Source organism: Anas platyrhynchos, chromosome 4, assembly GCF_047663525.1.
Source record: "Anas platyrhynchos isolate ZD024472 breed Pekin duck chromosome 4, IASCAAS_PekinDuck_T2T, whole genome shotgun sequence".
Taxonomy (NCBI): Eukaryota; Metazoa; Chordata; class Aves; order Anseriformes; family Anatidae; genus Anas; species Anas platyrhynchos.
Window position 1 is genome coordinate 46164938 of NC_092590.1, and position 25963 is coordinate 46190900.

A 25963-nucleotide genomic window follows, 5' to 3' on the forward strand; every position below is an offset into this window, starting at 1 on the left:
AAAAAAAATCTGAGTCTGATCAGAGGAATCAGGGGACTGGGATTTATGAGTAAGACTGTCAAGAGTATAAGAAACAGAATACAGTATTTCCAGCTCTCTTGCCAAATACGTATTATGACTTCAGTTCATTTTACATAGATTCAAGTGAGCAAAAAAAAAAAAAAAAAAAAAGAGAGAGGGAGAGAGAGAAAAGGAAAAAAAAAAAAGTCTTACAGTCTACAGAAACATCAGGGATTAAATGTCAATAGCAAATCTCTCAGTACTTCCTGCCACTATGCCAAATAAAGCCTGCTTCCAAGCCAAACATCTGCTTTGTCTGTCCCAAACAGGAACTCATGAGAAGGAAATGTAGCACCCTTTACCACTGTGGTCAAAAGACAACATTTTTAAAATTCCACTTAATTCAACGATTTACCTGTAAAATCTCTGAAAAAGTATTAAAAAAAAAAAAAAAAAGGCTATTTGTACTCTGTTCCTCAAGGGCTTCCATGACCAAGACATCATTCATCAATCATGCAAATGCTGTACTGGCAAGAATATTCACCCAGGCTAATGTTTTTCACAGAAGCTCTCATTCCACATACATTAATTCTAAAAGAATAAACCAGACTGACATTTATTATGTGCACATGTATATAGAGCCCTCTGTCTCTTTTGCTCTCTAAAATATGAGATTATACAAAAATCAGGTGTTCCAATGACATTAACACAACTCTGGGAGTACAGCTTTATCTGTGCCTATGCTATCAAGCCTCCGCAATAACTGTAGGGGATCACATATTTTTCCTATTTTCCTGCTCTTTGCTGCAACTGAAGAGTAATATCATAGTATACCAGATTATATTCTGCAAACCTATACTGCAAATTAACATATATAAACATTTTTCTAGGCCAAAAACTCTAGCAGAGCTCCCCCAGCACAGCATTCTGATGTTCCAGGCTGCGGAGGCATCCTGGGAACCGCATTCGAAATTCCCTGCTGTCATTTGTGAAGGCTGACAGATTGTCCCCACAGATAACAGGACAGCATTCTTTATGAGGAGCTGGGATCTTTTCGAATGAATACAAGGCTTCTACAATTACAGGTAAGTGCCGTACTCCTCCCTTTTAGAAAGAAAATCCTCTTAGATGCCAATACCAGTGGAGGCAAACTGTGAATCTTGGTACGTACTGTGACAGTGAGATACTCTAGAAATTGTTCCTGTGCATTTTACAGAGCTAAAAAAAAATAATCAGATATATTTCTCTCAAACAATTACATATCTCAAGCATGAAAATGCCAGTCGATGATGACATACCCAACAGTTCAAAGCAAAAGGAGAACTGTAACAACATATATCAAAACATGTGCCATGTATATTGAGCTGCTGCTCCATTCAGCTGAGCTGTACCAATTTACACCACCTGACAATCTTGCCAAAACATTCTTTGCATTCCTAAAACAATTTGTATATGCAATTAATTAATTCCCACATCGCTTTGTTGAGACACTTAAGTCAGCTTTCTCCCTTTGGAGGCTGGAGATGTGTTGACTAACAAAACTTACAGAACCAGGAAGGGGCAAAGCCCAGCTGAGCACTTCTTGCTTGCCTTAATCCTGTGATTGCTCTCACAAATAGATCACAGGGCACTTAAAGCTGTGGAGGTAAAGGACCCAGAAGCTATGTTACTGGTCAGAAAATATTTAAAATTTAGAATAGCATTATTTGGCTATGAACATCAGAGTTCAAAACCATGGTGAAGGCACTGCCACAGCGTGAACAGTAAAATAAGGAAGGGAAACAAGAAGGAGAGACAAAACTGAGATAATCCACCCACGCGTGCACACACACAAAGGAACAATAAATAAATCCATAGCACTATCAAGAAATGAATAAAACAGTTCAATACATTTACCAGCTGTTATGACCTTGAGGTCTCTTTTAAAAGAGATAGTGAGTTCTCCACACTGGAGGAAAGGAACCAGAAGTTCAAGTCAAACTATGTTTTAGATACGAATGTCTGCAGATAGGAATATGTCTATATCCAGTTTCTTTCAGGACTGATAAATCAGCAATGACTCAAGAGATCCTAATTCTTTTGGGAATAAAAAACTTTTGTTTTTCTCCTAATAAATCCCATTGGCATTGCTATTCAGATATTACAGAAGTAAATGGCAAAAGATAGCCGCTAATAGTGAACAGGTTTTCAATAAAGAACAATATTTATTCAGTCTGCATTATTTAAAAAGCATTTTGTTAGGACTTGCTGGAGTTTTTAGTTGTTTTTATCTCGTAGATCTCTTATCAGTTTCAAGCCAAAAGTCATGTTTCCACACGAAATATTAATAGTCTCATTTTGCACTAGTGGGCATGCTGCATTGCAACAAGCTGCAGCTTGCTGCCAAGTGGAGCTTGCATTGCTGGGGACATGCTACATTTTTAGGTCAACATTTGAAAGACAAACAGCTATTAAGCATCTCTGTGCAATACACGTGGATTCTTCCCTTTGCCTCCTTTAAAACTTCCATTGTACTTACTAATCCTTACATGCATTGAGAGTGCAAGGATTGCTACGAGATACTTCTTAATACGGAATACTCCATGCATCAGCTATGTGCTGTTGGTGGCAATGCTTTTCTCTGTTCTTCATCTAGATAACACAGAAGCAGACAGGAAACAGAAACTGAGAATTGCGAAAGAAGTGTTAAGTGATGAAACATTTTTAAAAAATCCTTCAGGCCTTCATTCCCATTTCCTCAAGTTTGCTGCTACGCTGGACGTAGGAAGACAGGGAACTGAGCTCCAAGTCAGACCACCTGGTAGGCTGCTGAAAAGCCAGGAAGGCCTGGGAACCTTTGTATCTCAGTGAAATGAAAGACCTTTTCCCATCCAGCCATCCTTAATTGCTCAGTGTATTTCCTGGCGATCGCAAAGGAAATGAGTTGCTGCTCAATTCACTAGAGCCCTGTTCTATAGCTCACTTTAAAAAACAAAAAAAAAAATCAATGAGGGGGAAAAAGGCATAAAAGAGTAGCCGAGCAAAATGGGTAACTGGACTTAAAGAAACTCGGATCTAATTCCTAGGTTGCTTTTAGTTTCCCATATGGTTTTGAGCAGATGCATTTTATCTACCTTACCACAGCTGCTCACTGTTTCACCTGTTAATGGACTTTAGCCATCACAGAAACTGCAATTCCCTCAAATATTCTGAGGGAGAGTACCATGTACATCTGTAGGTACCCTCCTTACATCCACTCACAAGCCTCCCACTAGTTGTTTGTATCTTTTCTGCTACTTAGATTTATTTTTGTAAAAGAAGGTCCCATGAACATAGTCACACAACAGCTGCCTGACAGTCAAGGCTGCAGGAGCTTGTCCCTCATAAGGAACACCTGCAATCTCTCTAAAACTTCCACAAGTACACAACACCATACGTTGGTACATGCTGGAGTGAAACCAGGCGTGGATTTGGAGTTGGAACCCCAGCAAAGTTTCCAAGGGCACAGGGAAAAGCAAGCAGACCTTTAGAAAAGTCAAGCAGTCCATACTCTGGGACCAGTGTTTATGAACTTACCTTGCCATCAATCAGTTCCCATCTCATATGGGAATTTTATTATCACTGTTCTTTGTGAACATAGTCTTTGGGGGTATTTCCCAAGGGCATTCCCTTTTAGTACAAAAAAACAAGCACAAAAATGAAACAAAAAACTTTGACCAAACTGGAAATGAATGAGAGAATGTTTATTAATTCTCTGCATGTGAGAACTAAATTTGCAAAAGTGAATAGTTAGGAAATTTGGACATCTAAAATGGAATTGATTTCTGTGCATCTATTAATATGGCTTATATTGAAAGACTTGGTTTTAGATGTACTGTTGCTAAGCTCATGGATTCCCTCATTACTGTCAGCCAAATAAAGCATTGACATCGTACATGGCTTTTCCCCTAAAGTATTCCCACATAATGGCAGGTAGGAAGAGGCTATTATTTCCAATTAATGAAATCATCATCTAATTTATTTTATCTGGTTTTAGGAGACAAAAACCATCTGATGTTAAAATAAAATAAAAAAAGCAATACTTTCCATATGACCTGAGCATCATCCACTTGCTAATTCCTCAAGTGTTTGAGTAAAGCACCAGACACAAGCCTCTGTTACCTGGGATCTGGCCAGTTGCCACATGTTAACTACAAGGAGCATGTGAGGGGAGCAGCGAGAGGAGAAAGGGAAAGAGGGAGACAATGAAAGAGTAGAAGAAAATGAGAAGACAATGGGACTCGGTGACTTAGAACATATTAAACTGCGGTAGTGTTCAAAAAAGGAAAAATAAGTGTTAGAAAACATGAGTGTGTTTCGTTAAGCATAACAAGTAATTTAAATCCTGTCCCAGGAGGCACCAATTATGTCCCATCCTCTTCAGCAACAGCGTGGTTTCAGCAGTAAATTCCTGTGTTTATTTCTGGAGGAAGGGTTTTCTCCAACTGCTATAAAATACTTGTAAAAAATTTCATTTAAGGAACACATTATCCTTTTGCAGATGGAGTAGCTAGAACATCAGCTGCAGAGACCTGATTTCAGACACAAGGAAATGGGCACATCAGAGCCCGGGTGACAATCAAGTGCAATAAATAGTTAGTCATTAGATTGCCTTCCCTCCTCCCTGCTGCTGGCACAGTTTCACTCTCTGTTAACCACAGGGGGCTGAGTAAAGAGACAGCTCTACCTCTTACACTGTCTAAAGACAAGCAAAATCCATGCAATCTAGAGTTCGAACGTGAAGAATAAACATCCTGAGTGTCTCTAAGTTTTGGATTGGCCTCGTCGTCTGAAGGAGGAAGGTAATGCAAATTACCTTTTCCAAACCAGTGTACAGTTAAGAACAGACCTGTTTTGTTTGGTTCCCTTAGTTGTAGCAACTTCTGAAATACAAATACAGCTGATCCAGCAAAGCTTTAAGAGCTTCTTCCTTGCTTCCTTCTCCCAGGCAGAGTTAGGATTAATTCAATTAGCTTAAGTAGTTTCAGTACACACAAAACATTTTAGATTTACTTTGGTTATTAAATACTGAAAAAAAATCCAGAGATACCACTACTAATCTCAGCCACAGCTGCAGTTTGCCTGACATTTATTAGAAGTCACAACACAAAGGAATGGAGCAAAAATGTACCCATCCTCTCGAACTGCTATGCTCCGTTACAGGCTACAGGACTGGAACTGGCAGGACAATGAAGAAGAAAAGTACAACTAAAATATTTGGAGCAGGAAAGGAAGAATGGTTATTTACAATTCAATCACATAATTTTCAGTTTCTTATAGATAAGTTCCCCATAGCTGAACAAATACCTCTCCCTTAAAAAGCGTGCCTATGATAATGCATTTGGCTGCTCATAATTTAAGGGTGCTTACTACACAACGGTAGTCCGACCTCACTCCTACCTTTTAATTGGTGTTAATTTTGTCATGCCAAAATGAGGACAGTGATTTTCTTGCAGCAAGAAACTTGCTGATACTTGTGCTGGTAAGAATCTAGCTTGTTTTAGGATCTAACAAAATGAGCAAAATACAACGATGATAGTAAAATGCACACTGAAAACCTAAATTCCATTATTCTACAGTAACTGCAGAGTAGGTTTGTCATGTTTTTCATCTGGTAGCAGAGAAACAATAGGAAGAAAAAGACACACTTTGGAAAGATGTAGCTGGTATTTCAGAGTAATTAAGATTGATGGAAGGCTTCCAAACGAGCCCGCTAATGTATCATGCACAGCCTATTAAGCTTGACACAGCAAGCTTTTTCTCATGGCCTTGACAGCAATGACTATTTAACGTATCTGGTGTGTGCTGTCCCCTAGGACCACAAAATAGTCTTTATAAACTGTTAGGACAAACACTGACGTGCATCTAACTTTGTTTATCACTGAAGCCAGGCCAAAGAGTGCTAATTGGAGCTCTTCTGCTAAACAATGTTTACGCGCTAATTAGTCCACTTCCTAAACTAAATGTTCCAAGACAAACTAAGAATATGTGGCAAGCTGCCACTGAATTGCAGTCTCATCAAGTGTGTTACTTCACAGACGGACACAGACAGGTAACAAAGGGTAAATTTAAAACGACAAACCAACATGTGTGGCTGCGCAACGTGCAGAAAGTCTCCACTACCTGAGAAAGGAAACAGTCCCACAGGTTTAGTTCAGATGGGAGGAAAGCCCTCGGGTCACAATGTTGGGGAAAATACGCTGTTGGCACCCAACAAGAGGCAATAGGGGATGGGGTGAAGGCATCAAGATGTTAATATGCTGTATCTTTACTGCAAATACACAATCTTACTATTATTTATGGTTTAAAACTACTTAAAAATAAAAAATAAATAAGGAGGATATGTCTGCTAAATGATTTGGAAAGTTCATCACTCAGGTCTTTGAAGACAGCATATCAAACCAGTCAAACAGCAAACAAAACCTGGTGTGTTATAGAGACAAACTCAAGTCCATTTTGGGGGAGGAAGGATGGTTAAAAAAACAATTGAATCTCCAGTAAGGGCAAATGCTCACAGCCCCGCATGTGGGCAGCTCCAGGAGCAAGGAGAGGACAGGAGGATGAGGCAAAAATGGAGAAAAGCCATCAACAGGGAGACAAACTGCAAGAGCAAAGCAAGGAAGGAGACAGAATGGTCTCCAAGGAATTATCCCCCGTCTCCTTTCCAGGATGGATGTGGTTATGAGACAGTGGCCTCTGGAACACACATGTTTTTGTTTACCCTGCACATGATCAAGTTTTTTATTATGCATATTAGAATAATTTAAACAAAGCACCAAAGAATTTGGATATGAAGGCTTTCAGTGCTATTTTTTTTCAGAAGATTAAGTCACAGGTTACTTGCACAAAAACATGGTAAAAGTAGAGATGTTTTCATGCACTGTGCTGAGTTCCAAGAGCATTCTTCATGGCCCAGGCGGTCAGTGCAAGGCTGAGTACAAAAGGATCCTACTACTGCATTATCAGCATCACTGATAATCACAAATGTCTTTTGCTCTGCTTAATGAAAGGAGGAAAAACTCCTGACCTGGAATTTCAAGCTAACTTTGCAATTTTTGTCTTCTGACCCCATAGTCTCTGACCTGCGTTTCATTTCACTCTGATGCTGAAAGACTTCCTTGTGCAGTTAGTGCCGAGCGCCAGACACGCAGTCTGATCTGGTCCGGATCTTCAGCAACCTTATCTCCAGCCAGCAACTTCCTCTGCAACTACAAAGGAGACCTGCACCACCTCCAAACAGAAAGGAGAAAAACCCACGGGCATGCCTAACTGGTCCCAGACACCCCAGGAGCCTCCTGGCTTCCCCTGCCTGCTCCATGGGGCAGCCTCTTGCCCACACACCTCAGGCTCCCTCCTGCCAGCCTCAAATAGTTTTCTCCTCTACTGCCAGGTACAACCTGGCAAGAGCAGCTAGCTCTGAGCAGTCCCTCTCTCAAGCAGGGAGATGTGGGGAAGAGGGAGGGGGAAAGGGTCACATAGCCCCAGCTGCCAGGAGGGGTAAGCGCTGTGCCCCAGCTCTAAGGCAGAATTCCCTTCAGGATGTGCAGAAACACCAAGTGGCAAAGGATCAGCACAGGGGACAGGAGGGAGCCAGAAGAACAGTCCATTAACCAACATCCAACCATTTCTACAATGTGTCTGGGAGCTGTGCTTGAGGCATCGTGCAGCGATACACCTAACTTGGCTGGCTAAAGAGGCTCCCTCAGCAACAGGGTAAGGCTGCAGAACATCCCTCCTGCTGCGAATCTTTTGACGCCACTCTAGAAAAAGTGGTGGTTTCTCCTCCCCGTGGATTGATCTTTTCTGAGCCATACGATCTTCATGTGATCTTTCCTAAATCACACGTTGCCCCTTCTGGAGCTGCTTTCTTTCTTAGCTCCTTGGCTTCTCAGTTACCAAAAAACAAGAGCACTGTAATCCTTAGAGATTATAATCATAAAAAAACAATTGCTCCCAACAGCTCATCAGTGCCAAAAGAAAGCAAACAGCTCATAAGCTATTAAAACTGTCCCTTCAAAACCTCCAACTGAAAAGACCGGTAATTTTCCTTATTTATTAACAGGCTGTTATATGAACCCACGTTTTCTCTTTAATTCAGTTCTTAATCTTCACTGTTATTAAAGTACTACGTTCCTTTTCCAGTGATGGGGAAATCCGCGCAGAACCCAAGGCTACTGGGTTAATTCACAAACACGTCACGTTGCTGGTAGAGGAAAACGCAGTCTCTGCAGCTTTGTTTATGCCTGTGGATGCCAAAGGATATACTCAAAAGGTACATGTAATCAGCAACCTGCAGAGTATAATTAAGAATAAAGGACAATGTTCCACACATGGTATACATTACAAATGTAATCAGCTTCAGAAGATTTCTTTCTTAAAACATGAAAACCTTGAAAAAATTCATGCCCTCAGTATAACTGAATTTGTCACGCAAGTTTTACGAATGCTCCCATGATTGGCAATCATGATTTATTTTGCCATTTCTTTATGAAGCAAGAATATTGTTTTGCCTGTACATGTGGTTGGAAGAATATTTCAGAATTCGAGCAGTTACTGCTGGGGATCGACTGTTCCTGCCGAACCAGGAGCGGCGCACAAATCCAAATGTCAACTATCAAGCAGGCTCGGTGCTATTTCGGGGTAGCGTACACTCAAAAATGCAAACGGGAGCTTCTACATTAGCATCACTTTTGAAATCAAAGTAGTAAGAAATATTTACCAAGAAAATGCATCCCCTTTTAAACTCTCGGGGTGTGATTTTCAGAATACTTCAGCCTGCAGACACACTTTTGGAAAAGCAGCCTTCTGGAGCAGTCCTGTCCTGCAGCTAGCAGAGAATAACAGCAATTAAAAAGAATAGTAAAGCTGTCAGCAGCTCTCTTCTTATTCAGGCCACTGTGATTTCTGTCCTTAAGAACACGTCCACATTATAAGAGAAATTAAAAAAAGAAAGTTGAGAATGACTGTACATGCTAAGTATTCCGGAGCTCCGAGGAAGATGGCGTGCATTCGTGTTACTTCACCACACAGCAACCTCTCCTAGCACCAAAGTCTGCCATCGTAGCAGGTGGACAGCCTGCTGCAGATTTTGGGTGGGATATGTATCAGAGGGAGGCCCCAGAGCCTTTCCCCCGGCTCAATGCAGCCTGCCCCTCTCCCACACTGGTGCGTTTGAAGCACTGGACAGCTTTTTACATCACTTTATAGCAAAGGGCACGTTTCAGCAGACAGCTCCTTGCCTCTCCTCAAACATGTGAACCTCCTCCTGATCCCCACAGGGGAGAGACGATGGCTTGGATGGAAAAACGATCACAAAAAAGTATCCCTCAACTCTGAACTTTGCCTCGGGCATGGTAATGAGTGTTTTGAACTTTTAGGAGAACATTAAGGATAAAGGACAGAGAATACAGGCTGCTTTAACTCTCCCCCTCTTCTCCAGCTTGTCTGCAGAGACATTAATGGCTTCACTAATCCTGCTGGGACACTTGTTTTCCAGGATTAATGCTCCTTACCCTGTTCTGCTCATATTTTGTACACAGCAAAAACAGAAGAGAAGGGAATCTTCCTCCTGACCTGCAAGTGTCCCTGTGAGGAGTTGCACTGGGACAGCCACCACAGGATAACTGCATCAAAGAACTTCCTTGGAGGATAAAGTCTTTATCTCTGCTGCTCATTTGTTCCTTTCCTGTTAACTTGAAGTGAAAAGAAAAAGCTAAGGGCAGCAGTTCTCCTGACTGCTAGTTTGGGAACCGCTGGACAGCTCAGGGACTATTACATCTATCGTGAAAATTTTCTTTCTCATAAGATAACAACTTTTTATGATTAGGTCATGTAGTTTCTGGGCCAAATTCGCCCACAGTTTTCAGTGTAGACCCAGTAAATCCAAAACATCTGGGTGGATAAAACAAGTCTAGAAGTTAGCCTCCTGAGTCTCAGAAATACTAATGTTTATCTCTACATGTTTATGTACCCTAACACTCAAGATAATTATTTTTTTTAAATTACAACTTATTTTCCAACCTCAGATTGTGGGAGAGACTTGCTTTTTATTGACTAAAGTAGAAAAATAAAAATGTATCTGTTACTTAGAGTGGGAAACAGCTACTGTTCCCTTCCACTAAAAGAGGTCTGATTCCGCCATAATCTGACAAGATAGAGATTCCTTCTCATCACTGCAGCTGTAACACCGTAGATTGTCAGATCCATCAGATTTCTCCTGCAACATCTGTCAAGAAGTAAGACATTTACTAACACAGAACAGGATTTGCTTAGCTGGGTCTTAAGCTAATAGAAGTATGGAATTGTAAACAGGCAGTGCTTTAGGACAAAACATGTCAAAGGAGCAGAATTTAAACAATGACATGTAAGGAAAAATGAAAAACCAATCATTTGCAATTAGACTCAAAGCATGTTTAGTCCCTGTTGCCCCCTGCCAATAGCTACAAGAAACGAGACACATAAAAGCGTCTCCTTTAGCAACTGTAAAAAGTAATAGTTAATAGAGGAGAAGCTTTATTTGGTGCAGCGGGTACAAAATAAAGGAGAAAAATTAGCTATTTTCATGGGAAGCACTCTGACAGTTTAAAGCTGCGTGTAATTTCAAAGCAGCCTTATTTATCTAGCTCTCGTGGTAGATCTACACAAAGACTCTGCATTGGGGTTCCTTTACCAGAACTCTATGCTGACACCAAAGAACGAGTAGCGTGTTATGGCCAATCTCCTATTTTCTTCTACCATTCAGCCTGAGTTTTAACTTATTTATTTCTGGTAGCCACAAGCAACCATGGCAGACAGCTGAGATCCAATCTTCCTTTTCTAATGAACTGTAGCAAATGCTGTGTATGTGATCGGAAAATACAGGGCTATAAATAAAATATTGTTGTATTTAATAGTCTAATGTGTAAGCACAGATTTTTTTTAAAAAAGTATTTACAAAGTAAAAATGCTCTTTCCATTTGCATTACTTACTGAGTAGATTAGATTAAAAAAATCAATGCTTACTTTAATATCATTATGTTATGATCATATCCATAATTGTTTCCTAAGGTTCCCTCTGTTGGCAAAAATAATGAGATTCAAAAGTACAAATAAATGAAATACAGTTAAATATCTGTGAGTTATACTGCTGCGAAGAGAACAAAAAAATCACATCTGAAAAAAATATACCTTGAGGTACATCTGTAAACAGGATCAGACGTCCAAATCAACACAAGAATGTATTTCAGCAGTCAGCCCAACAAATTAAGTCACCATCTCTACCATGAGAGACTTCTGCAGTATATTCCTACAAGGTTCTTAATGAGCTTAATATCTCAAGTATGGGAAATTCTGCAAATGCTACAGTTGCAGTAAATAAGAAGTAATACAGCAATACAGTAAATAGTAAATGGAATTTTTACAAGGCATCATAAAAACAAAGTTATTGCCATTCTGTGATTTATTTTTCATGCAAGGCTTTAGCTGTCATTTAAAAGTGGTAATATAAAATTAAAATTGTCATTTTATTCTTCTCCGACTGTATATATTTCCTACAGGCCAGGAGGGAATTGACTTAATAATGCTCTTTTCCTAATACATACTTTTTCTTATGACCTTCCCCATCCAGTTCAAGTCACTGTGCTTGCTTTCTCTCTCCACAGGGGTAGCTCTGTTTCTCCCCTTGATAAATACACTAGTTGCATCAACACTGCAGAGCAAGTACAACAGTTTTCTACCTATTGTTGTAATGTGCATTGTCCGGGAGCACTTGGGGAATTAAACAGCGAATTTTTCCCCCAGGGCTGAGGCTGACTGGAAAGGAGTGACTGGATACAGAAAGCCTTTGGCAAGCAGCTCAACCAGGAAGGTTACAAGAGCGGATAAAAAAAACAGCTAGCCAAGAATAATGCTGCAAGTCCACTGCCAACTTGCAGGGAACCCACAGTGTATTTTAACTGATGTCATGAGTTTGCTCTCTGGATATGTGCACGTCCCATGCCAAAACGGGCAACTGAGCTTCTATGGAAAGCAAAGTAAGACTGCTGCCCACTTGTGCCACCACAAGTTCCTTTCCATTTCTCCCTCTAACTTTAATTCACTGGGTATTGCAGCGAAGGGTAAGGAGAACAGGATGGCATCACTGCTTTTGTCATCACAGGAACCAAATACCCACTTCAGAAAAGGATCTGAACAGTCAGAAAACAGCAATAATGCACATTTAAAGCACAATGGCTGCTTTAAGAGGCAGAAGTAAGAAAGAAGTCACAAAGAACAGAAATAAAAATAAAAATAAAAATAAAAATACAAAGATAGAAAAGAGTTTCAGAATAGAAAAGAAAGATTTGATAATATAACACAGCAACTGCCAGTTGAAAAGAAGAAACACCAGGAAAGGGAAATCTGGGAAGAAAGTACAGGGGGAGAAGGATAACAGAGAGCAAAAGAAATTCAACTGAAGAAAATTTGGGAGTAGGTAAAAGGAATCACAGAAAACACAAGTTAGAAAATACCCAAAGCCTTAAAATTTGCAACAAAACACTTTTAAAACAAAAACCCAACATACAAGTCTTTAGCTTCCTGAAACGTGTTTTACAGCATCATTTGTCCTGAGCCCACTGACATGTTTTGGTCTGGTTTCATCAGGCCATTAGGTTTATGTCATCACACTACATCCAAGGACAACTAAGCACACATATTGTCCCTACTGCTCGCCAACATTACACATACCCATTACAGGAGCAGAGCCACAATGTTCCTGCTTGTGCCATGACTGAAGAAGAGTGGACAGAAGAGAGTGAAACCACCAGCATCACGCCAAGGTAGGTTGTGGGGCACCCTCCCACCTTTCACCACCTGTCTTGAGACTTCCTGAGGCAAAGGCTTTTCTGATACTAGCAGCAAGGAGGTGATCAGAGTCCTCTCTCCAACTGGATATACCTGAACAGGATCCAAAGCCAGTTGCTCTAGCACGTCAACTACCTGGTAAATAGACTGGCCCTAACCCCAGTTAAAGTCTTTTTCCCTCCCCCGCTGGCAGGGCATAATACTTTTTTCCTGCATGGGTTTTCCGTGCTGTTTAATACACCCTAAGTTCAGCTGCAGCCTTCCAGAAATTCAGAGGAAAAGGTTGGCCAACCAAGATACAAATGAATCCATCAGAAGCTTCATTAGTTGTAGTTGCTTGTGAAATTGCCATATTTAGCTCTAGGAAGAAAGGAAGCTGGTGTAGAAATTGATTTTGTAGCCATGAATTATTTTCAAAATGCCTTTTTTAATTTATCATTTATTTTCACTTTTTTTTAGGATAACTATTTTGACTCAGTACCTCCCTCATCACAAAACATTAATTTGTAAAACCTCAGACAGCAAATGATTGCTGAAACAGGAGCAGAATCAGGGAAGACATATAAAAAGCAAAAATAAAAAAGAAAATACATTATGATTGCAAGCTTCCTCAAAGATGTTTGATTTTGTCAGATGTGACAAAATGAGAGGTAGCTAATGTGAACAGGAAGGGAGGGACACACTAAGATGGAGAAATACAGTGCCAAGGAAAAGACAAGAGGAGGAGTACAAAGAGAGAGGGAGCAAAAGCAGACTAAAGTTTGAAACCATGAAGTCAAGGGAATGAAGAAAGGTCAAGCTGAGAGCAACAGCGAATTTCAGCTGTTGAATAGACCAGTGTTCACAAAAGGAGCAAGTCAGAAGGAAAAGCATCATTAGTGGTGGAAAAGGGCAAGATGTGGTTCAGAGGGAAACAATTGAGAAAGATCTGGAGGGAAAAAAACAACACACAAAACACAGTTTGGTAAAGACTGACTGAAGTGATTGAACCGAAAGAGCGTACAGGAGATACCAACCAGAGAACAAGATAGCTCAGTGAAAAAAAAAAAAAAAAAAAGTATTCCAGAGATGCAGGAATCTCGTTGATTTTGACCTTGGTAAAGGAGAACTTGTTTGGCATATTTGAGAGGGGTCTCAAAGAACTTCAGGTGTCAAAGTACAGCTTGGTGCCCTTTCACAGGACATGACTTTGTCAAAACGTCTTTCCGACTTAAGGAAGATGAAGTGTAAAGAAAGACTGAAATAAATGCATTTTGAAATTAAAAACAAACAAAAAAACACGTGAACTCTGTATCATCACCCTAACTGTCCGCACTTTTGATGTTTCTGAAATAATTGTCACTCCACTGCTGCTTTGCAAGCAAATCTACTGATACAGACCGTAAGCAGGAAAGCAAATAGATTTTGAATACGTGAGAAAAAAAAGTGAGCACAAAGGCAATTACACAATTCCCTTATATTTATAATTTTGTGAAAAAATCAGTCTCAGAACTATAGCGCAAATTCAGTAGCTACTGTCTGAGAAATTCAAGAATGTGTCCTTTCACCAGTGAACTGAAAGCCTGATCTGACGTTTCTGAAAGGCCGATGCAATACAGACATCAATCTTCGCTACTTAATGCTAGGATTGATGCAACCATCCAAAATGCACTTTGTAACTCTCCCTTCAACAGGATACAGGAAAAGTACTGTCTTTTAGGAATCAGATGACAGGAAAAAAAAAAAAAAAGATAAGGTTCCTGGCATACATACCACTCTCTAGGTCAAGAGAACACATGCCTGAAAGCTCTTCCATTTCTTTAATGTACTTCTCTGCAAGCCTTGCCTTTCTTACAGAGCTAAACCATTATGCTGATAACAATGTGATTACCTATCGGTAATTAATCTGCACCCATAAATTGCTCTAGTCATTTATTTTGTGTTTGAGATTATAACAGTTTGTTGGCTTATCACTGGAAAATGATGTTTCCCTAAAACAACAACACAACAACAAAAATTTGCAGTAGTTTATAGTAGTCCTTACATCATGATCAACATTTTAAGAAACGCAATGGCTCTGAAACACTGCTGAATCTTTTGAGTGTTTCACTTGACTCCCATTTCACAGAAATCTAATGAACTACATAAAGAAATCAGGCTTTGGAGGCAGAGAAGAAGAGTGAGAAAACATGCATTATTCCACAGAACAAAATGTTTAGTTACCTACAAAAGAGGTAATGGTAAAATTCTATCCAGTTTTAATTAGTTCAGATGTATCTTTTATGCTAGCTCAGAACTATTTCCTGATATTAGTGTATTGAATACATATCTTTATGAAAACCAACAGGAAAAAAAGCAAGACACATAGAAAAATAAACAAAGAGTAGGAAGTACAGTGCCAGCCAGAAGGAGACGCTTATGAAAGAGCTGCAATAATGTTTGCAGCTAAGGTCTAATTAATACTTCCAATATTTTTTTTTCTTGTGAACTTCAGTATGGCACCAAATTGTGTTTGAATTACAACCTGCTGCCATTTAGGTGGGCTTTCATCCTGGCAAGCCGTACAGCAGACTCAGAGCCCTTGTGAGGATTTCACTTCACTATGAATTAGTGTTTAACATTGAGAACGCCTTTCATCATCGGCATGTATTGCCTTCAGGTGCCTATAAATTCCTCTCAGTCTTTATGTAGCACTTGTCTATCAGACCATGTCATCAATTTTACTGCAGGCAAGAGGCAGCCACACCTCTTCCTGAGACACAGACAACACAACAATTACCACAGCCACTCTTGCATTAGCGTTTCGTATCAGCTCATTGCCAACTGCAAATCACCCATGACTCGCTATGGAAAACGCATCACACTTGCCAGGCTCCCTTCACAGCACTGGTGCTGAGCTGTGAGGCTGTCATGGTCTCAGCACCACCAAGCAAACACCTCCCTCCAACACCACACATGGAACACATGCATGGGGTAGCCTTGGTCCTTCCTCTTCCTTTCTCCATCAATGTGTAGTGAGAAACCACCTATATTCCAGGACAGTGACTTTGTCTTTGGTTATCACTTCACTATTTGCTTTTTATTGACTACATCAAGCCTACATAGAAAAAATAAAAATCAATACATGCTATCTGAAGTGATGTAATGAATGGGTTATAAATATTTACAAAATACTTTGTAAAAATATTTACAAAAAAAATAGGGCTTTTCAGCTTTTTTACTTGCTTGTAAAAAAGTTATTTTGTAAAGATGAACTTCCTGAAATGATGGCTTCTCTTGTGAATGTTAAAAAATAATACATGAACACAGCTATCCCTCCAAAGACAAGGCAACTCCGAGATGGGATAGGGAATGCTGAATGTTGAGGGTCACTGGCTTATTCTTGCCTACAGTCAAGAGCAATCTGAAGCTGTAGCCATCACCTCGTAGCTGCTTGGTTCTTCAGGCAGAAGCTTTGGTCTCCCTCTTCTTTATCCCTATCTACCTAAATTCACATTTCAGATCCTAATTCTGATCCCAGTTAAAATTTGTGCTTCCATTAATAAACACTCAGGTCCTAGACTTGAATCCTAAACCTAACACTGCCCACAGAGACATATTCCAGTTAACAATCAGCATTTTTGTGTTTAACTTCTATTACTGGCAAAGGCAATTCAGCTAGGCCAAAACCAGATAAAATTAAACAAGTAGCCTTATGCCAGAACAATAATCTAAATACAGAGGATTATAAAGGCAAAGTTTCCCATTTGTTTGACACCTGAAATTGTACGTTGTAGGAAGCAGTCTCCTCAAGTTCATTTTGAGACTCGTTGGCAGCGTTGAGGAAGGAAGGCAGAGAGATAAGATAAGGTTTTTTTTTTTTTTTCTGTTTGTGTTCCTTTTTCAGAATTTAAATTACATTTTGGTATAAAGATTTCTTTTCCTCCAAAAGAGACAATGAGATCAATGGCACTTTCCTGTGTAGACCCCAGAAATGCTTCTCACTAACAGCAAGACTCAAGCAGGTCGGCCTAGGTCAAACCACCTGACAAAAGCAGAAACAACCAAAAGCAATGGAGTCCCTCAATCTGTCTGCAATTACCACCCTTCCCCTGATAAACCACGACCAACCTCATCACTCCTAACCCACTGCAATTAATATCAAGTGAAGTGAACTCAGTTAAACCACCCTCACGGTGCAAACCATGACGCTTGCTTTGGCACAGAGGAACCCACTCATGATTCATTTATTTTATCTCTGCAGCAACTTCAAGCTCTTGGTAGGAAAGTCATGCGACCTGGTAACATCATGGCTTGTGATGCCAGTCCAGACTTTTATTTCGTACAGTACTGTACTGCTGTAGGCATGGGAAGCAGCTGACCTGTGCTGCCAAACACCTTCTTTTCTGCATCATGTGCAAGTATTTCAGGAACAATATCAAGTCAACCTGCTTCTCTCTCTCCAGTTTCAGTAGTGACTGTGTCCCCTGCAGAGAAGGAGCATCCTGCTGCTTTTCCACTCTTGAAGAGCACACCCTAGCAGCTATTTCCCTCCAGGTCCCCACTGCAGGAGGGAAGGAACACAAACCATCAAATTATTCTTACGAGACAATTCAGTCTTCACACTGCTAAATCTCATTCAAATGTGTATTTTGCTTGTCACTCCTTTGATTCTGTTTTCATAGGAAGGAAGTAATGATAAACAAATTACCACACAAAAGCATGGGAGCTCTGTCAGGCAGTTTCAAAGCTATTGACAAAAACCAGTCTATTCACTGCAAGCGTCCTACTTTTACAATCTCTCTGATCAGGATGCTGAGGACTAATTCAATCGTTTCCGATGGAAAAATAGCTGGTGGGCGTGTTTAATTCCCAGAGACAATGGCTTGTCATGTGGAGCTTTTCTCTAACTCCATCCCTATCCCCCACTTTTTTCCCCCCTAAGAACTGCACAATCTGCTCTGAAATACCATAGGAATACTGAACTTCCACAAAACCTACTTTAAAAAAGGAAGAGAAAGGAAAAGAGCTTGGGGAGGAGGAGAAGCCTTTCAGTAAGGCTGGGACCTAAGTACTACTTAATCAAGGCAGGCTGCTTCCCACAGACAAGCCCACAGTATGGGACAGATAGCGAATGTCAAAAACCATCCGGTATTGCAATTTGTTAAGTAATTCAAAGAGAATTTTGTCTCATGTAGGATTTTAAATTGGAGTATTTCAAAGCTCTTTCTTAGTAACAGGCTAAAAACAGCAGACCATGCAAACAAATAACAGTGCTGCTGAGATCACAGCAATTCGCACCCTACTTGATGCCACTGGCACTAGGCAAACCAATTTGCTCCCTGTTATTCCAACCACGACAGGGCTCTTCATTCACATGCCACCAGAAAAAGAGCATGTGAAATCTCACAGCAAAGGTGTTTTAATCTCCCAGTAGCACTGGCACTACAGCTTCAGTACCTTTTGCAGACCCTCACCAAAGCAAAATTTAGTGTTGTAAGCCAAGCTATTCCAGTCGTGGTTTAGAATCTCATCAAAACAGTACCCTCATTGTGCTTTTTTTAAAACAACATTGTTTGTTGGGAATGGAAGAACCATCTCATGCAACTTCACCAATATTTCTCTTACGTTTCCAGAGGTGCCCACTCTCTTTTACAATTGAGAGTAACTGAGGAAATAGCCTGACATTTAAGACATGACAGATCTGAGCCCAAATCAGGTGGCCTCCCTCTTTCTGAAAGCTACTTTTTTTTTTTTCTCCAGCTACAGCACCTTTACGTTGTTCCCATTAAAGTTAGCTTCTAGTCACAGCCTTGCCTTTTGTTGGATCTCTAGGACGCACAGAAAAGTGTTGGCAAGCCCTTTCAGACTGGCAAGCCTTCTGCAGCAAGTGTGCCTCACGTCTCTGGACAGATTGCTACCACAGAGACTCACCACTGGGGACAAACAGGCAAAAAATAGTGAAAAGGTTAGCGAACACAAATGAAAAGAAAGAATTTCGGCCATCAATCTGAAAGCCACTGCATTCCTATCAACCTGGCCATCTTCACAGCATGAGTTACAAATACTGAAGATTTAAGACGGAGTTCCCCAAACTGTCATGATAAAAGACAAAATTTCTGGAGGAGAATTGGACATAATTTTGAAGTTGTTTTCTCTCCCATAATCATCACAGATCACCAGTGAGAATCTGAGATTTGGAAAGGAGTGGATATATTCTTCTTCATTTTTGGCCAGCAATAGAAATGGATACAAATTTGGGAATTTGGTCATCTACTTAATCTTTACAACAGAAATGCTCCCTTTCAAAGACAAATTATTGCCTACAGCTTTTCAATCCAAAGTACATTTGCTTAATGCTTCTAAGCAAAATTAGAACAAGTAAGCAACTATTAGTTGTCAACATCTGAGCGTTCATCATTAGACTTTATACTTTGTGTTTATAATTTGTAAAAAGAAAGAAAAAAAAAAGGTAGTTGAAAACATTCATATTTGAGGTATAACAAATAAAAACTTAGCGCTTAAAAAAATTAAATTGTGATCCAAAATCTAAGATGACACAGTGCATTCAGAAGAGTGGTTGTGATGCAGCCATTTCCAGAGCATTACCTGTGGGATTCTAGACAGTTTTACATGTCTGGAAACCTTTTTCATTTGATAGTATTCCTCAGAGCAAACATGGGAACAGACCAGCTAATGAGCCTGAAAAATTACTTCCATTCAAGTTACACACGAAGAGATTTTAAAGAGGGAAGAGCCACCCTGTTCTTTCAATATTAGCAGTTTTGTACGCCTGGTAGAATTGCAATAGTACAGTCTCACATTTCAAACTGCAGAACAACCCGTACGATCTCAGGAATGATTTCCTTCCTGTGGGTAACATTACATGAGAAGTCAGGTGCATACCGAAAGGGCATGGATAATTAAAGCTGAGTAACCACAACAGAGAATGCAAGAAACTCCAATCAAAAAAGATACTATTGGAAAGAATTACCACTGACTAGGAAGTTACTATTTTCTTGATTTTTCTTCTTATTTATTTTTTTTTTTACAGGCAATATACAATAATCAACTTGGAATTCCCATACAGCAAGTAACTCCTAAAAAATCGCCTAAACTCTGAACATCCGACATAAAAAATTATGATACAGATCCCTCTGAGCAGATATTTAGAAAGTTAGACCAACAGCATCAGAGCTTAGCAGGTTACCTCGAAATTTCTTTCATAAAATACTGGCTACTCCTTAGTTTTTATGCTGAAAACCTATAAAGACATTTCACTGTGCTGTCACCAACTTCTGCTCCTGTGACTGGCAGGCAAAGGGAGCCAGTAACCCAGAACCCAGACATCATCCTCCAAGTTCTGGGCCAATTGTGCAAGAGGGGAAGCTGACAAGAACGTGTGGCTTATCACCTCTTACACCCCAGGAGCTTTAAGCCTGCAACTGCAGCAAGCAGACAGTTTTTCACTTCAGCAGCCTCTCTTCCAAATCCCCCTGGCTCTGCAAATTCTTCTACAGAAGGGCACAACCCAGTGTTGTGGTACAAACCTACAAATGACTGAAGAGTTTCCTTGCTGCTATCCCCAGACAGTGCCCAAGAAAACACGAAGCAGAGCTCAGCCCTTCACAGTGCAGAAGATACATACTGGATAGACTGTGCTTCAGAAGTTTAGGTCTGAGAACCCAGGAGTTAATATTTTTATCAACATCTAGGGCTCTGCCACAAGTGACAAGACAAAGTATAATGTAGAGCTCTCACAACCCCCTTTGTCTTTGCTCTCCAAACATGCACGTATATGCACACCATTAGAGGACTTTTTGCACTTTTGCAGCTTTTCTTTGTTTCAACTCCAACCTGGAGGAAAACCAAAGCACCCTCCTTCTTCCCCACTCCTCTGCCCCCACATGATCTGCTTTTAATCACTGCTAACATTTAAAACAGACATTAGAAAGGAGAGGCTACCCCTTTATAATTACGGAGCTTGATAATTACCTGGTGACTTGTAACAGACCCATTCTCAATGCATCTTCCTTCCTCTCCTCTCTCCCTTGATAATGTAATCTAATCTCCTGGCTATGCTTTCATCTGGCATCCAATGCTGCTCGTTGTTTATCAAACAACAATCTTTTTCTTAGGTAATGACAGAACAAAGGCAAGGAAGAGCAACTTTGGTAATACTACAGCACTTACCACTTCAAAAGTAACTGTGTCAGTATAATTTACATTGGCTTTGTGCTTTTTATTTGTATTTTTCCCTTTAAATCTAGCATTATCATCTCCATGTGAGCCTATGACCTCCCCTCAACCCTTTTACTGGACTCTATGTATTTACTTGTTACAGAAGCTATTTAGCTAGATGTCAACAGTGGAAGTCAAAACAGAAAATGTGGCTCCTAAATACAGAAGGCCAAGATATGCCATGTATGTCTTCATATTTGAAAGGAATTTTTTTACTGAAAGCAATTTCTATGACACAAAGATCATGAGCTTTACGTTACAGGACTATCACAAAGTCTTAGCAATAACATGCAATGACTATTTTTTAAAAACACATTTTCCTCTCTTAATAACACATTTAGACATTCTGATAGACTCTAAAAATTAATGGTTAAGTTTCTCAAAAATTTTATACTTCAAGCAGATGTCAGGTTGTAGAAGTTTCTGCTTTGGATTTTCTGGGCCCAATGATCGTGTTTCCATATGTGCTCATGCTCCATATGCATAGTATTAAAATTAAGATAGTATTAATCACTGAATCCCAGCTTGGTCACTCTTACCGTAAGTCTCTTCTACCACACACAACAGAAAACAATTAAAAAGTAGATCTAGGTGAAGGAAGAGAGAGATGAGTGTGAGCTATGCAGACACATAATACTACTGTAACCTAAGTTTTAAGATATTTGTACCAAAAGAAGCTTAACATATGCATTATTATAAAATAAACCTCCTGAGTACCACTCTCCAAGTCTTCACAAGGTGAAGTGTAACATGCCCTGGCCACACTTGGATTTATGCCTGATTAGCTTTATGATATAACAGCTTTATGGTGCACAATGCTCACCAAACTAATGTTAGCAAGACGATGATAATGCACTACTCCTGCTCACTTTTCATGTGATTTGTACACATTTGGAGAGAAATTCCATCCTCCCTAACCAACCAGTACCTGCGGTGCTCTGATGCTGCTCTCAGAAGATGTAGTGGAACCACTTGTTTAACAAGGAATAAACCAATGAAAGACTGAGATTAATAAATTATTATTATTAATAATAACTAAAAACAAACAAACAAACAAAAAAAACACACTGAAAAACATGGTTGTGTATGAGTGTGAGGATGCCTCCAAATTCTGATGTTGTTTCAGTCTGATTGAAAACACTGCCCTGGTACAGACAAATCAGGTCAACTCCAGAAAGAAACGTGGGCAAAAAGGGATAACATCACTGAAAGGCAAGTGTAGGATTGGTGTACACTTTGATAATTCATCAGTTAAGACATCCATTCCCTGAAGCAGAGGAATCCAGTTACCTAGCAGAACTAAGTTAGCCCCCATTATTAAAAACAGACAAACAAAAACCTTTCTCCTGAGAACTTTTTGCTTGCTTAGTGAAGTTGAAAGAAGGCAAAAAGAAAACAAAAAGGCTGTGTAAAAAATAATTATTATCCTTCATTGCAATGCGATTTCAGAAGCCTATATAATAGGGGTCTTTGCAGACATTCACGTGGTTATAAGGAAGCCCACAAGGACAAGCTGAAGAGTTATGTCAAAGCTCTGCTGACAGAACAGAAAACTGTTCTGATTCTACAAAAAGAAGAAAGGACTCAGGATCTGGTTATCCAACTTAAATTAATAGCTAAAAAACCAACACCTTTCGTGTATTTTCCATTGACAGCAATTTTTGCAAAAAGCCAAGGCACTTCAGATAGGATTGTATGATAAAATGTGAAAAAAAAAAGCCACGCTGTGACAAAGCAGCAGTTATGAAACCATTTCTCAAGCACGTGAAGTGTGAGCTGTAAAACTGCAAGCTGATTTCTTCAACACCACTGCTTAAGCAGGGAGCTTTTACCGACTCAGAGACATCATGCCTCCGGCGATGCTGCGAGAAAGTAGGGCACGCGGCTTCCCCTGCGCCGCTCCACCATGCGCAAAGGAAGCTGTTGTGACACAGAACAGGTGTGGAGCTTTGACTCACCGGCCACGCACGACTTGCCATTACACACCCATCACTTACAGGACCACTTATATTGTCTTCTGCCACGAGGTTAGGCTGGAGGTGAAAGAAGCCATGCCACATCCTATCAATCTGGCAGCGTGCACACAAAACCTGTCTCCTTGCATTTGTTATATGCGCAGACCCTATACGTGCTGTCCTCCCTCCCCACGTGCTCCTGCTCTGGCTTCTTCTGCATCAGCAAAAAGGAAAAAAAAAAAAAAAGAAAAAGGAATAAAAAAATAAAAAAGGCACTCAGAAGCTGTTAAATAAATGGAATAGATCCTAGCTAACGGAAAAGTTTCACCAGCATGCTATTTCTTTCCAATCACTTGGCTAGAAGAGTAAATAAATCAGACAAATTTAGGTTGCTTCTAATGGTAATATTTGTAAGTGGCTGCCCTACCAGCTGGGACAGCACCAACACTGCTGTAACTGGGACTTAGCAGCTTTTGCACCTGAACCTTTCAGCACAGTCCTCGCACAGCAACTCTGCTTACCCCCCTGCGGCAAAATACTGGGTCATGCAAAGATACCCAGGGTAATTCAGAACAAGTTAATTCAGGCACCAGTCACGCAGTTTGATTAATGCAACCCTCAGACTAACTAAAAACCTGTTTCTCCACAACGCCATGCGAGCAGCAAGGCTGCTGTTGTTGCAGCTGCAGCGCTCCCTGCTCTAGCTCTCTCAGCTCAGTTTCTCTTCGCGCAGCCCCGTGGCTGGTCAGACACCTTCCTCGCTCTGCTTTGAAATCATCTGTTTCTCCACCTGAAAAGGGCTTCTCAAACTGGTGCAGACACCAAAACAGCTTACACAAGAAGTGCTGCCAACCCATCTGTCTCTGGCAAATACTGGGATTTTTAAAACAAAAAATATCTACCTGTTACTCAGTGCACACCAACTGCTGCCAGTAACAAGTTCAATCTTACAGCAGGGCAGTTGCAAGTGCTTAACCACTTCTGCGTGTGTTTATGCCTTGTAGCCTTGTGCATTTACAGGAGGGAGAAGCATTTAAGAGCCAGGCAGAGCTGAGCCCTAAGCCAGGTTTAGCTTCGGGCAAGCCAATACAGTAAGACCACAAGAAAGCAGACCCTCGGTGACAAATGACAGGCAATAACAGCAAGAGGGCTGTGCCTTCAGCCCAGGCACGAGGCGAGGGTTGCACCCAAAACTCCGGTGCTGGAGCAGCCCCGGTTGGAGCCCTGGGCGCTGCTGCAGCCCAGCGGGAGGGCAGGAGGCACCCCGCCACCCACAGCATCTCCTCGGCCGCATCTGGAGGGAGAGGGAAACCCCAGCAGGTCTTCAGCCCCTTCCGTAGCTCTGCAACACAGAAATGGCGACCAAGTGTTTTCCACGAATGTCAGCCACCCAGCGGATTCCTGCTGCTCCTCACGGCGCATACTACTGCCAATAATTCTTGGTAAGCACAAAGGTTAGCGAACCTGCGATACTTATTGAATATTTCTCGTAAAAATGACAAGCTGAGAGTGAATCATAGCTTTATGAGCCACCCATTACCCCAGTCTATAAGAAAACCATCACAATTAGCTTTCCCATTGCTGTTCCTAACCTTTCTTACCTTTTGTAATAAAATTTTAGTGTGATTACTACTACTTTTTGCTGAAAGAGTCATACTATGATTTTGCTACAAAAGAATATTTATCAGCTGATGAAGTGTGCATTCTAGAAAATTAAAATTGGGGTTATTTTCTCAGTTTTCTAAGAAAGTACTGTAACAGCTGAATAAGGAAAGGTTATTTTAACCTCCAAAGGCTATTGTTCCTTTTTTCTCCCCCCAAAATTGTCTGGAGCCAGACAACATAAGACTGCTGTGGCTGTGCCCTGGGCTAGAATGGAAGGGGGGAAGATAGGAGGGGGTGCCTGTTTACAATTACTCCATTCCTGTTTTTAATGAATCTTTTTCAATGACCACTAAGTGCTGGTTTTGTTCTTTGGAACAAGGGAGCTATTACTGGAGGACTAAAAAAAGGAAGGAAAAGGGAAAGCAAACGGAAAGCTGCCAAACTCAAAGGCGTTTCAAACATTTCAGCTGTATATCCCGGAGGTAATCTGCTCCACAGGCACAAGACTGTCCCTACACATTTGCAGTCTCTTTTCTTCCTCTTCCTTGACGTGCTAAAGGGAAACAGCTGAGATAAAGGGCAAGCAGATAGTCTTAGAACTCACGTAAAAAATCACAGGTACCTACTAAATTATGAAGAATTGCATTATTCAAATGTGGGTAATTAGAACTTAATCACTATCTACATTTGGCTTCTACTGCCACTTGTAAATGAGTTTTGCAGAACCACATAGGCAGACTTAAAGAGGAAGGGATGGGTCACCTTTGTCTCACACCATCTCGTCGCCCTGTCACCCTTCTCAAGAGCTTTGTCTCCTATTCCAGACAGCCACTGGGGCAAAATCTCCACTCTGCCTCTCTGCTGCACATGCATACCAGCCCTCCTCTTTTCAAGGGCCAGAATTTCAGAAATTGTGATATTCAATACTGGGACAATGATTTAAGCTGAAGGACCATCAGTTCGCAAACCACCACAGCCAAATGTGCGTGACTTCACTGGGGAACCCGAGCACTTCACTGAGGATCCTGCATTTCTGTTTTTCTTCCTAGCCTGGCAAGGTTGCAAAGCACCCTGATAAGCAGAAAAGAGATTTTGGATTTAGTTCTTATTACATCTTAGTTAAATATCATCCCTTCTTCCAAGCACTGGGAGGAGTACACCTTACTATAAACCAAAAAGAGTCATAAAGACAACTAATAAATCTTCCTTCAGCAAAGTTGTTTCCAAAAATATGGCATAGACACAAGAAAATGGCATTACATGATTTGTGTGGTGCAGTTTAAATAGTCTATTGACACATTTAGAAAAACCTCCTTACATCCACAGAATTTGAGTAATGCAGCCACAGCAGATGCATGCCAGCA

The 25963-nt window shown here is 40.6% G+C and overlaps 1 protein-coding gene across 3 annotated transcripts in view; it reads right to left on the reverse strand.

The window, feature by feature from the left end:
- Nucleotides 1-25963, reverse strand: part of AFG2A (AFG2 AAA ATPase homolog A) — a 189157-nt gene that overhangs the window by 82527 nt on the left and 80667 nt on the right. Inside the window, exons 15-16 of one of the 3 annotated variants that reach the window (XR_003497102.3) lie at nt 8738-8845; nt 8080-8261 (exon numbers count right to left, since the gene is read on the reverse strand). The exons of the other annotated variants lie outside the window; for them this stretch is intronic. The gene's annotated coding sequence lies outside the window, so the exon portion shown is untranslated. Of the gene's footprint in view, nt 1-8079; nt 8262-8737; nt 8846-25963 lie in introns of those variants that run through there. 3 annotated transcript variants of the gene reach the window in all.